Source organism: Amblyomma maculatum, chromosome 1, assembly GCF_055883805.1.
Source record: "Amblyomma maculatum isolate TAMU_Amacu chromosome 1, ASM5588380v1, whole genome shotgun sequence".
NCBI classification, from domain to species: Eukaryota; Metazoa; Arthropoda; class Arachnida; order Ixodida; family Ixodidae; genus Amblyomma; species Amblyomma maculatum.
This window is the reverse complement of record NC_139344.1, coordinates 310,331,724-310,344,458: the sequence shown is the minus strand read 5'-3', so window position 1 is coordinate 310,344,458 and position 12,735 is coordinate 310,331,724. Positions and strand designations below refer to the sequence as shown.

General features: G+C 47.6%; 1 long non-coding RNA gene across 1 annotated transcript in view; it reads right to left on the bottom strand.

The window, feature by feature from the left end:
• Positions 1-11,383, bottom strand: part of LOC146207066 (uncharacterized) — a 46,492-nt gene extending 35,109 nt beyond the window's left edge. The window contains exons 1-2 of the long non-coding RNA XR_014703308.1: positions 11,293-11,383; positions 2,160-2,398 (exon numbers count right to left, since the gene is read on the bottom strand). This is a non-coding gene — a long non-coding RNA (uncharacterized LOC146207066). The remainder of the gene's footprint in view (positions 1-2,159; positions 2,399-11,292) is intronic.
• Positions 11,384-12,735: the final 1,352 nt, after the last annotated feature.

Sequence of the window (12,735 nt, the reverse complement as noted above, 5' to 3'; positions counted from 1 at the left end):
CACAGAACTAGAGACCACTGTCCGCAATCTGCACTCCATAAGTGTCTTATCATCGCTAGCGCCTTGCAATCAGCTGCCATTTCGCAGCAAAGTGCCTGGGTTTCAATCAATTCTTCAGAGTACTCATTTCCCCTTTCTACACTTTTTTTTTTTTTGCAGCCACTGTATACAAAAAGTGTACTTTGTGATTATAAATATCCCAAAGCAATCTTCTACTTTTCTTTTACAGATCAGGAGTACAAGCATCCTGATGGGATTACAGCTGAAACATGTTGCACCCACAGTCTTCTTGAACAACGCGATGATCTGCGCAAAGCACTTTCCTCGCCGCATTTCTTTTTTTCTGGCTGTTTGTGCAGCCGTAAACAGCGCAGTGTTGTTCAGAGGAAGCTTGGTAGCTGTCTGACATCGGAACTAGAAGCAATCACAGCGGAAAACAATCACACGCACATGCCAATGAATGCAACCGTAGCCGTGGCCAGTAGAGACATGTGCTCCGCATGCAGTCCAGACGGAATGGGCAACATTGAGCGGCACGTTACTCTCGCCGCCAGCAAGTTACTCTTGGCCTCTTGCCGCCTGGTTTGAGGCTTTTGACTGGAAGATGGCGCTCCCAGTGTTGAAAGGGTCTATACAGAGCACGCTTGCTGAGCCGCATGGTTCTGTGCATTGACAAACAATCCATCACTGCCGCCCGACTGCCCTAGCCGCTCCCAATCCTCACGTGAAAGCAGGCAGTCTACTCCCTCGCGAGCTTGCTGGTAAGTGCGCATACGAGGTTTACAGCCTCTGGCTGTGCTATAAATGAACTGACGGTCGCCTCCTCACACCGACCACCAGGGTTACTAGTTTAGCCTCTAGTTTCTCCAAATGCTGACAAGATTTATCTTGCCGCAAGGCTGCTGAAACTCTCCAGGAACGAGACTTTCTCTGACTACCGTAATTTTGCTACCGGTGTCTATGATCCCCGTTGTCGGCACTCCAGCGCATTCTATATCTACTTGCTGTAGTTTCGAAGTATGCACTTCGGACAACCGGAGCGCTCTCATTTCTGCAATCAGCGTCCTGTCTAGGTGAGCTGGCGCTAAGGTCTCAGCCGTTCCCGTGTTGAAGACTGTTACTTTTTGTGCTCGGATGCACCTGTCTGGTTTCTGCGCATTCTGAACAGCTCGGGGGCAGTCCTTGGCTCGATGGCCCACTGCGCGGCACACGTAACACTGCGCGTTTCGCTTGTCACTACCTTTCGGGAGGGGTTCGGTTCTTCCTTTCTCGCCGTGAGCAGCCGCCTGTCGCACCGCGCGTCCCTTTCCCTTTGCCTGCTCGAATGTCTGCAGTACCTGTGACATCTCATCCAGTTTCACCCATCCTATCAGCAACGATGAGGGCTATCACAAAGATAGTAGTAAAAGTAGGTCTTTACACGGGAGGGGAACTGTGCCCATGTTTCCGCCCTGCGTTTAATGGCGCGTTCGAACCGGTCTAAGTACTGAGCGGGGGTGAGCTTTAGTTTGCTTAACACATCAGTTTTCACTGACTCGTAGACGCTGCACTCATCATCACCAAGACCGCAAAGCAGGTACTGAACACGCTCGGTAAGCGCTGGCATGATCAAGTGTATGCAGCTGTATTCAGGTACATTGTACGCTGTGAATAGCCTCTCCACTTTATCGAACCACAAGGGTACGTCCGCATCACACGGTAGCTTGAGTCCCTTTAGGACCTTGGCACACTGGGAGACCGGGACAAAGCCCGATCGCCGTTGCTCGTCGGATTCCGACATCACGGGGGTCTGCCCGTCGCACCCAATCCGACCTTTTTCAACTCAAGGCGTTCTCGCAACTCAATTTTGAACTTTTCCAATGGAAAATAGAGTTCCATGTGGCGAATTGCCATAACCTCGGTCTCGGTCAGTGCCGTTACTTTTCGTAGCGCGCCTGCCACCGGCTCGGTAATCGCCACTTCCTCCGCTGGTCCAACCGTCGCATCCTGTTGTGATGCCCCAGCCGGCTGACCATTGCCCTCTAAACCATTCTCCTGTAACATATTCTCCTCTGCCTGTCTGCCAGCTGAGCTCGCCATCATGCTTCTTGTCAACACAATACACCCGTTCTACACTCGAGCCATAACCACCTCAATGATACATAAGGAATCCCGCTCACCCGTGCTGGTGTCGGTAATGGCTGACGTTGCTTCTCCGTTGTCGCCTTGACCGGGGCTGCGGGATGGACGACGCCTCAGGGTCGAGGTGCCAGGGTTCGTTGTTCCCTTGCTGGTACTCCGAGGTCGGCTCCCTCCAGGCCTCCCGAAACTGCTACCAGCTGGACGTCTCGTGATGTCTGGAAACTGCTGGATGAGGGCGATGTCCGCTCGGTGTCGTAGGTTGCCGAATCCCGTCATGCTGCGCCAGTAATTTTATGCTCGTTCGTTGCCAATCTTTGGAGGGGCTGAAGCCTCTCCAAACGTGGTCATTCGGCAGTGAAGAAGCAGTAAACGATCAGGTGATGGTCAAGAGGAGAATTATATTTACAGAATGAAAATAGTATACATTGGCAAACTGTAAATTACAGTAACAAGAGTCACACAAACAACTGTAACTTAAAGGAGAACAGACTCTCACACAGAGAAGTCGCTCTACAAGCCCTTACTTTCCTACCGAGCGTTTCGGTTAAAGGCCTAGGGCCTGTAGATACGTGCTAAGCACGGAGCCTAAATCTTGACTGCCGAACATGGTCCGAGGACATCAACAAAGACCCGAGGGCGGTCACCTTAAGTGATCCGCCCCGAAAATGAAACAGCCAATCAAATTATTGAAAAACATGCCACAACCCCAGTGGGTTGGGAATAATCTTGGACCCAGGTCCTTAATTACGCCAAATAAAAATACAACATTCAAAACACAAACTCTCTCCACTCGCCGGTCCCCGAATCCTCTCACACGGTGCCTGTCTTTCCCTCCCCTCCCCAGTGTGTTTGCGACGCGACCTTGCAGCTAACGCCTTTGTGAAAGAAACGCCGCGGGGGATCTGAAGACTAGGCCACCTAGCCGTCCCGTTCGAGGAAAAGGGGGGGCACTGTCCCAGAGCAGTGTACAGTCGTCGTTGCTCGCACCCGATGTCTGGCGACACAGCAGGAGGCAGCTGGGCTGATTCGCTACTTGGGAGGGCCAAGGGTCGCGCCTATTGTCGCCTTCTGCAGGACATTTAGTGAGCGCTTGTGGCAGAGCAAAAGGCTTCATTAACGGCGTCTCCCTACACCCATGCTTGGTGCCACGGCGGAAGATCGCTGGGTGAGCCGGCAGTAAAGTGGTTCGCACAAGCGTGCCGCTATTGTTCCTGGCTGATAAGGATGCATCTGCCGTTCGCTTCCTCACGATGCCTCTGTGCGAAGGGACCAAACAAACCAAGCCTGCAAGATCCAAGATCCAACCAAGATCAGCCAAGCACCATGCGGCTTGGCTGATCTCACGCGATCAGCAGCGGCGAGGAGCTGCGCTATGCCGGCCGCGGAACGCTCGAAAATAGCGCAGTTTTGGTCATTCAACTTAGGAATGGGAGCAGTTAGGGATAAGGGTAGATGGAGAATACCTCAGTAATCTGCGATTTGCTGATGACATTGCCTTGCTAAGCAACTCGGGGGATGAACTGCAAATAATGATTGATGACCTAGACAGGAAAAGTAGAAAGGTAGGCTTGAAAATCAATATGCAGAAGACTAAGGTAATGTTCAACAGCCTCGGGAAGGAACAGCAGTTTAAATTAGGTAGCGAAGTACTGGAAGTAGTAGGCAAATATGTCTACTTAGGACAGGTAGTAACCGCAGATCCGGACCATGAAAAGGAAATAAGAATAAGATCGGGATAGAGTGCATTTGCCAAGCACTCGCAGATTATGACTAGCAGCTTACCGGTATCGCTCAAGAGTAAAGTATACAACAGTTGCATATTCCCTGTACTCACCTATGAGGCTGAAACATGGAGGCTAACCAAGAAAGTTCTACTTAAGTTGAGGACAACCCAGAGGGCTATGGAACGAAAAATGGTAGGGGTAACATTAAGAGATAGGAAGCGTGCAGAGTGGATCAGAGATATAACTCAAGTTACCAACATTCTAGTGGAAATTAAGAAGAAGAAATAGGCATGGGTAGGACATGCAGTGTGGAGAGGATAACCGATGGTCGCTTAGGGTAACAAACTGGATTCCAAGGGAAGTAAAGCGTAGCAGGGGGCGGCAGAAAGTTAGATGGGCGGATGAGGTTAAGAAGTTCGCAGGGATCAAGTGGATGCAGCTAGCACAGAACCGGGTTAAGTGGATAAATATGGGAGAGGCCTTCGCCCTGCAGTGGGTATAGTCAGGCTGATGATGATGATGGTGATTCAACTGCCACTGTGCGCTGTTTAAACACAATTTCAGCCCAGTTCCCGGTTAAATTCATCTTTGATTTTTATTTTCATGAAAGTAGGGACACTAAACTTGACAAAACAAGTAAAAACAAAAAAGCAGTCATTTTCGAAAAAACCCGCGTTTTTCGACCGGCATATCCCCTTAACAGGAGTGTAAGTCCGACTATAACAGATGCATGGGCGAGTTGGTAATCCATGAGTACAGACAGTGCAAAAAAAAAGAAAAAAAAAGACTCGTACATAAGTCATTTTTTTTGGTGCTGTATGCAATCAGAGTATAAGCAAAACAAGTTTTATATTTCCTAATTACAGAGAGAAGTCTGCATGCAAAACGGTTGAGCGTAATAGCTTTTTGCTGTTAGCATCTGCCCGAGACACAACACAATTTCATTACCATATATTGCCGCATATAAGTCGACTTTTTTTTTTTTTTTAATATCCTTCCAAAAGTTGGGGGTTGACGTATATGCGGAATCTTAAAGTCTGCTTATATGTGGGGTCAAAAGTAATTTCGACCGAGTTGCGGATAATATCATGCCCCGTGCACTCGTAATTCCATAAATGTTGTCAGACACAATGCGAAAGTGGATCTGCTTTAAAAAAAACTAATTTTATTCGAGATTTGCACCAAACCGTGGGCGTTCCACAGAAAAACGGCCCAAGCCGGGCAGGCTGGCAATGTTTGATACAAATGGGACAGCTACAAATCCAATCCAATCGTAAACGACCACACGCGACCAGTCACATGAGCCGAGAAGCATTCTCGCGTGTTGTGCAACGTTGTGTGCATTTCGCCATTGCTTCTCGTCGCACCGCCTGGGCACTAGCCGACGTGACAGCTAACAGCGGTGTATGTGGTTTGTGTCACTCGACGGACGCCTTGCAAGATGCCGCCACAACCTCGGCAACAGTACAGCGCTGCTTTCAAGCGGCAAGTCATCCTCTACGCAGAGTCGAAAAACAACGTCGAAGCAGAGCGGAAGTTCGACGTCTCAGAAAAGTGCGTGAGAGGCTGCAGAAAACAAAGAAGTAAGCTATTTGCGTGTGCTGCTACACGCCGTTCCTTTCACGGGCCGAAGTCCGGACAATACCCTGCCGTTGCGGAGGCGGTTCAAGATTGGGTTCACACCAGAGAAGCAAGAGCCTGAGTGTTTGCTACAATGACATTGAAACAAAGGCACGCACTGTCGCGGAGATGTGCATCCTGCGTACCAAATTTAAAGTGTGTAAAAAATGGGTGAAGAATTTCATGAAGAGGAACGGTCTAAGCCTAAGGCGACGAAGAACGACCGTATGCCAACGGTTGCCCGAAGCCTACGAAGAAAAACGGAGTGCCTTTCTGCGCTACGCGAGTGACCTGCGGGCAACACATTCATTCCTGCTTCGTGAATTGGCAACGGTGACCAGACTCCAGTCTGGTTTGTATGCCTAGCAATAGGACCGTGTCTGCAAAAGGAGAGCGCCAGGTCCGCCTGCTGACAACGAGCAACACGCACAACCGCTTCATGGTCATGTTATGCTGTACAGCAGATGGGCACAAGTTACCGCCATTTACTTAAGGGGGGACATGGCTCTTAAAGCTATTTTTCTTAATTTTCGACCAAACTTGATAAAACTAAGTAGTCTGATTCAGTTTCTTGCACTGATTTCAAATATGTAACTATTTTTCCAATTGGCCAATTAGTTCAAAAGATAGATGAAATTAATTGTGCACAATTCGCAGAAACAATGAAAAAGTAACCACACTAAAAAAATTTCATATTGACACTTTGCTAGGTACTAGAAAGCATATGTATACAATGTTAGGAGCACTTTTTTGATAAAACTAATATTAGCGATGTTATAGCATTTCAAAGTCCACCATTTAAATTTGGGTGCCCTACTGTCTGACCTAGAGCAAAATTTAAAAATTTTTAAGCTACATGCCACAACAAAAATTATGGTTCTACCTCCATTGAAGGCAGAGATATGAGTTCTGCAAATAAGCAAGAAGTCAAGAATCGGTGTTTTGAGAAAACAAGAAAAGAGATTGGCTCTCTTTCAATCAAAATTATAGAGAAAATATTGCAATATTTTGCAATGTAAGTGACTAGAAGGCACCAGGGATGTAGTCAGACTGGCTATGGCCACCCAAATGGCGTTTTTTGAAAGCGTGTTGCATGTCCACAGTGATCTTGCACTTGTTTGCAGATGCCACTGCTCGGCAGTGGTCTGTCGCCATCTGAGAGTAGGGTGGTGTATCTCAGGTTGTGCCGTTGCAGTGATCTCTGGAAGAGGGTGAGAGCAGCCTCAACTTCCATTTCAACAGCCTTCTTGGTGGTGCTTTTCTGGCATGCATGGGTCTGCTTCCAAGCCTTGTATGCCGGGTCATCTTCGCTTGGGGCACGCTCGCACCCAACGCAAAAATTACTCAGAACCACGTAATCGAGAACCAGTCCTGTAAACAGTCCGATGACCGTGCCGACGCCGATATGGGAAGAGTGGCCGCGCGTCATCCAGGAACCATCGCATCACACAGCAATGTTTCTGGGATTTGCAACCTGCAATTTATCATATGGATCCCGGGCCGATTGGACTTTTGCTTCTCGGCAGCAAGAGCTGCCGTGGGCGCCAGCTTCTTCTTCACATACCTTTGCCAAGTTTTGTTGTGGAGGCCACGGTGCGAAATGTTCATGGTCGCAAAAACGTCACTGAGTGCCGTTTGTCGATTCCCGGTGGCTTGCATTGCACGCGCAGCAAGGACGTTCACAACGAACGGGTTGCACTTCTCTTTTCCGTTCACACGGGGCGAGCTCCACGCCGACGCAACATCACCGCAGCACGCATACTCGATAATAATCCTAATGGCGAGGCCATATTCACGTTCACCTTTCCCTACCGTGACGCTACCCCCACACACACCTTGCACTTCAAAAACGACATCAACGCGTTCATTGAGTCCGAACTGATGACAACGAAGCCCGTCTCGATGTCCGATGGTGCGGCCGCAACATCGTCAGCGCGAGTGAAAAAATCCATCTTTCGCTTGGTGGCCGGTGTTGAAGAAAGAACTTGTAGCTTTTCTTGGGCTTCCATTTTTCTCTGCAACCAAACATGTACGCTGTAACGACCCCAGCCATGCAAAAACAAGCTTCAAGTTCAAATGGAGTTTAAAGTGTTGTTCTTTCCTTAAAAAGCCCCAAATTAAGCAAACAGGAAGTTTTGCTAAAAACAAAGCAGTTTTTATTCAGAGGGAAGGCATAATGAGATATGCAACAACCCTATAAACACTGTAGCCTTGGAAAGAAGGTAGTTAGCTGTCATAATATAAAAACTCCCTGCAAAAATTCAGAACTGCCGCTCCTTAAAACTGCAACTTTAAGGCACTATTTCTTTTCTTGCCTTGGTGACTCCAGCTTGGACAATGCCGGTAAGAGCCTTTCCTGTCCATTATTCAGAAGGGCTTGTCCACTCACAACATCTCCAAAATTTTTAGACTTAATGCCTTTTGTGAAAAGCAGCTCAGCATTGGTGCTCATATTTCTGGCTAGCCTGATCACTTCCTGTACCTTTTCCTGATTCTGACCTCTTTTCTGGGTGTCCTTGTCCTGTACATCAGGGTAACGTCTTTGCGCCTTTTTCCTTCAAGACCCGTGCTGATAGGAGGGAAAGGGAGAAGAATATTTTTGCAGATTCCAAGAGGAGATTCTCTTCCTTTTTTTTTTCCCCTCGAAAGAGCCGCGCTGCTGGCGCTGCTCAGTCAAAAAGCGTGTTGCGCGGGGATGTAGAGTGAGTGCCAATTCCATGCGTTCGCAATCTTTGCTTTCGTTTTTTTTTCTTCCGGGGGTTTGGCGGGGTGGCTGATCATCTTCATGTCAAGCATGATACTTCTTTTTAATCCTGCAAATACATTGTCGTGCATGCCAAAGGAAGAAACTGCAGCAAAGAAATGCTAGCTGGAGCATGATAACTGTTTTCATGTGGTATATGGAGTTTAGCGTCCAAAAGTGGCATCAGCTATGAGGTACGCCATAGTGAAATGCTCGGGAAGTTGACGAATGCCTGGGGTTCTTTAACGTGCACTGGCATCGCACATTACACAAGCGCCTTCATCTTCATCGAAGAACGGACATAGCTTCCATGATCAAACCCATGTCTTCCGGCTCGGCAGTCAAAAGCCCTATCCACAAAGCCACTACTGGAGGGCACAACACCGTTTCTCCATTTCTTTTAGGTTTTGAACAAATATTACCACAGTAGCGGCTGAATACGAATATTCTCTATTTAGATGCTTTCAGTGTATGTGAAAGATCTGTTTAGCCGTTTGGGCCAGCTCATAGCATGTAATGAAATTATCCTTGTTGAGTCTAAGGCAGAAACCACAAAAAGCTACTATGCTCAACCGTTTTGCACGCAGAGGAAATGAAAATTTGGATCGCTGTTAGTGTGAGTGCAACAGCACAAGCAAAAACGAAAAAAAAAACTGGAACGTAGGTCCCAGTTTTTTTGTTGTTTTTTTTTGCGCTGTCTGGACTCATGGATTACCCAACTCGCCCAAGCGTCTGTTATAATCGGACTTACACTCGCGTTAAGAAATGGCAAATGAAAGGCAAAGACGAACCACTGGTGGCCGAAAACACTTTGCCTAAGCAACCTTAGAGCGAAGCTAGCCAATCCGGTTACATCTCTCACTATAGAGTCTGGTCAAAAATTCTACATTCTCATTCGCAGAATCAAAAAAGTAAAGAAGCAAAACATGCATTCAATACTTGTGAAGGACAGTCCCAGAAAAAAAATACGCCACCGCTGCACAACAACGGCAATTTATAGTTCGCAACCTGCATGGCACCTTCGTATGCCTTCGTATATTGCATCAACGAGAGGACAGTGCGATTCAAAATGCTGTAGTATTATAAGGAACAAGGACAAATGTGAGTAGCGCGGCACAGCACACACCTATATGCATAAGTGGTAGAGCGCAATAACAGATGAACTGAAGAACGATTGCTCACGAACACGCGTATTCAACACGAGACGCCTGCGTGACCCGCGGTCCCGCAGTCCTCTGGCCGCGCCCACCCGACATAAGTCGCCTGGTGTCGAGAGCAGGAGCGTGCTAGAAGCCTGCGTGCAAGGGTAAAAAATCTATATCAAGCAGATATGTCTGGCCAACAACACTGTACGCAAGGTAGCGTCCAAGCAACAAATACAAGACCAAGGTCATCACTCACATCGTCCAAACAAGACAGTCACTACTCGCGCCACAGACACAAACTTAAAAAAAAAAACCACATCTACAGCGGCCCCGAATTAGGTTCACATTCCCTCCCAATACATCTAAATGAGTCTGCTTTCAGAGTTTCAACGGCAAAAAAACACATCAAGGCAACCCTTCTTTCAATCGCTGATCACTCTGCCCAATCTGGTCAGCTGCAGTTCATTACAAAACACGATAGCTTTTGCACTAGCTTTCTTCCTCACAAGAGACTGGCCAAGGCGATCAGAGATTGAAATAAGGGTTCCCTTGATATGTTTTTTGTGTTGAAACTCGCAAACCGGACTCGTTTGGGTGTATTGTGAGTGAATGTAAACCTGATTCTTGGCAGCTGCAGATGTTTTTTTTTTGTTCTTTTTAGTTTGTGCCTATGTGGCGGAAGTATTAACTTTTGTTAGACGATGTGAGTGACGGTCTTGGTCTCATATTTGTTGCTTGATGCTACCTTGCTGACATTTATAGTTGGCCAGACATATCTGCTTGGGATAGATGTGTGTGAGTGTGCTGTACTTAGTAGAGGAAGTTGTGGCCGAGTGTGAAAGAGGAAGTTCGGGTTCAGTTTTGTATTACAGTTTGTAGTGTGTGCCTGTTTCGTGTTTCTATGTGTTTTGTCTATGCTGCCCCGCAGTTCTGAGTATTATGCATCAACTCACCCCACAAGCTGCTATACCACCTCTTACTATCAAGCAGGTGACAAATAAGATTTGAATGCCTTGAGGATGTTCTCCATCTCAATGCGATTCGCCTGGCACTTCCATTTCTTTTTCTCTTTTTCGATTGGACATTATGGGGCATTGGAAGAAGACAAATCACTCACAGATTAGCGTGCAGTTGAATAGATGATCCCTCATTTGATCAGCTCCAGCGTTCTGCTGCCACCCTTATAGTAGTGAGCACCAACCTATCTATGTTCCTTTCAATAAATCTTGCTCTGTACACATACCAGCTATGTCTAAAATAGCCAGGTTACAATGACCCTACAGTGCAAAACCGTTCTTCAGCAAGCACCTTTATGATTCTCAATAAAGTGGCAGCTAATCACACTATTATAATAAAATGAACCCCAAGTGATATTGCTCATGCACTTATTTATTTATTTATGGCGCTGAGTTTGCCACGCGGCATAAAAGGTGGTGGTATAGTGTCACAGGAATGTGTGGAGTGCAGCCATGTGCAAGAAGTCACACAAACTGCGTGCATAAATGTTGTTTGTTGTCCATAAGTGGAAATGAGAGTCATTACTTGGTGAAAGTCCAGCTTTTTGTAGAATGGTGTTGCGCATATGCAAAGTTCCTGGGCATGTCCATATTAGATGCCGTACAGTGGTGTCGCAAGCCGGTTCTTCGCAGTGTGGGCATTTGTCGCTTGTAGCTTCCTGCATGCTCATGCACTTACACTTGCCTTTAGAGGGTCACATTGTATCTAATACTGCACACATGATGGCCTCATCTTGCAGAACCCTTTAAAGTGGTCCCTCAACCTGACAGTAAGTGTTGCATGCACAGGCTACTGCTTTAAGAAATGGACTGTCCAATTGGCCCACATCACAAATAAAACTGCAATTAATAAATACCCAAACTGTTATGTACAGCGCTTTCGAGCGCAGCTGGTCATGGCGTGATGACAGAAAAATCCTTACCTTAGCAGACTTGGAGACCTTGCCAAGAATCAGCCTTGGCACTGAGGTCCACGATATCTTAAAAGAAGCCATCAGCTCTCCAAGACCTTCTGCATGACAACATACAAAAGAGGCATGAGAAGCTTTTGTTAAATGCCTTCAAACAAGAAAATCTCGTTTAACCATATACAGTCGAACCCGGTTATATCGAACTCGGATATATCGAATTTTGGTTATATCGAACTCACGGAATATCCCCTTGAAAATCCCATGTAAAAGTATAGGAAAGCCGCGCCATATATCGAACTCAATTTCACCGGTCGTTCGATATATCGAACTCCGCACCACGCACTGGAAAGTGTGCCTTCCCCAAAGAGGATCGCATCACCCTTGGTCGTTTGCCGCGTGATGTTTTCAAGCCACGCGCGGAAGGAATGAGAGGGGACAGTTCTGGACAGCGCCGCGCCCATTACCCAAAGGCGCGCGCATCTGCAGTTATCATTTCTCCCGCGCCAACACATGAAGTTTGCAAGCCATGTGCGTGGGTGTGCCCATTCTTTTGCCGAGCTCTCTCCTTCAACACGCGCTACGCATGCGCCAAGCCAGCTCAGCCCGTTTTCAGACAGACGTCGGACGCTTTCTCCAGCGTGTGTTGCGAACCCTCTGCCCACGGCGGCTGACGTGGCTATGGCGCCTGCGAACGTTAAGAAGCGGCAGCTCTCTCTGTTTCTTTTTTTTTTTGCGAGAGTCATTCTTTCTTATCGTTGTGCTGTACGCGCGACGTAGCGTAAGATGTGGCGGCTGCGGACGTTAAGAAGCGGCAGGCATTTTTTTTTTTTTTTGGCGGGAGCCATTTATCTTTGCATGTATGAATCGACGGAAGCACGCGATCTGCTGCTGCGATCATGACGCCCGCTCCAAGCGCGGCGTGATAAATCGAGCCAGGCTTGTGCAATCAAGCCATCACGGGCACTCTGCCAAGTTCGCTCCCCGTCACTGGAGGAGCTATAAAAAGATAAACGCGCCCTGATGTTATCGCTGCGCAGCATCTGGGCATGCTGCCAAGAAATGAGCTGTGGATGCGACGACCGAAACGGAGTGACGCGCGCCATCCACATGCAAGCGAAAACGTTCGCGATTTCTGCCACAGCGACACAGAAACCTTGTATTGAGCTGTCGTGGTGGCTCGTGGTGGCTCGAGCGGCAAGAGGGACGCAGTTCCAACATTGAAATTTTTCGCTCTGTCGCAGCCGCTCGTCGCTGAGATCGCTCCATCACTTGCATGTGAGCGAGCTGGTCTTAACGCATTTTTTTTTTTTTCAAAATCTCGGGTGCAAAAGTGGAGAGTGGGTTCATTATGCGAGTGGGTTGATTACGCGACACATGCGGTATCATTTTTTGGCATCGTAAGTGCCGTCACAAGCAGATTTTTGTACATCGAATAATCGGTATATCAAACTATTT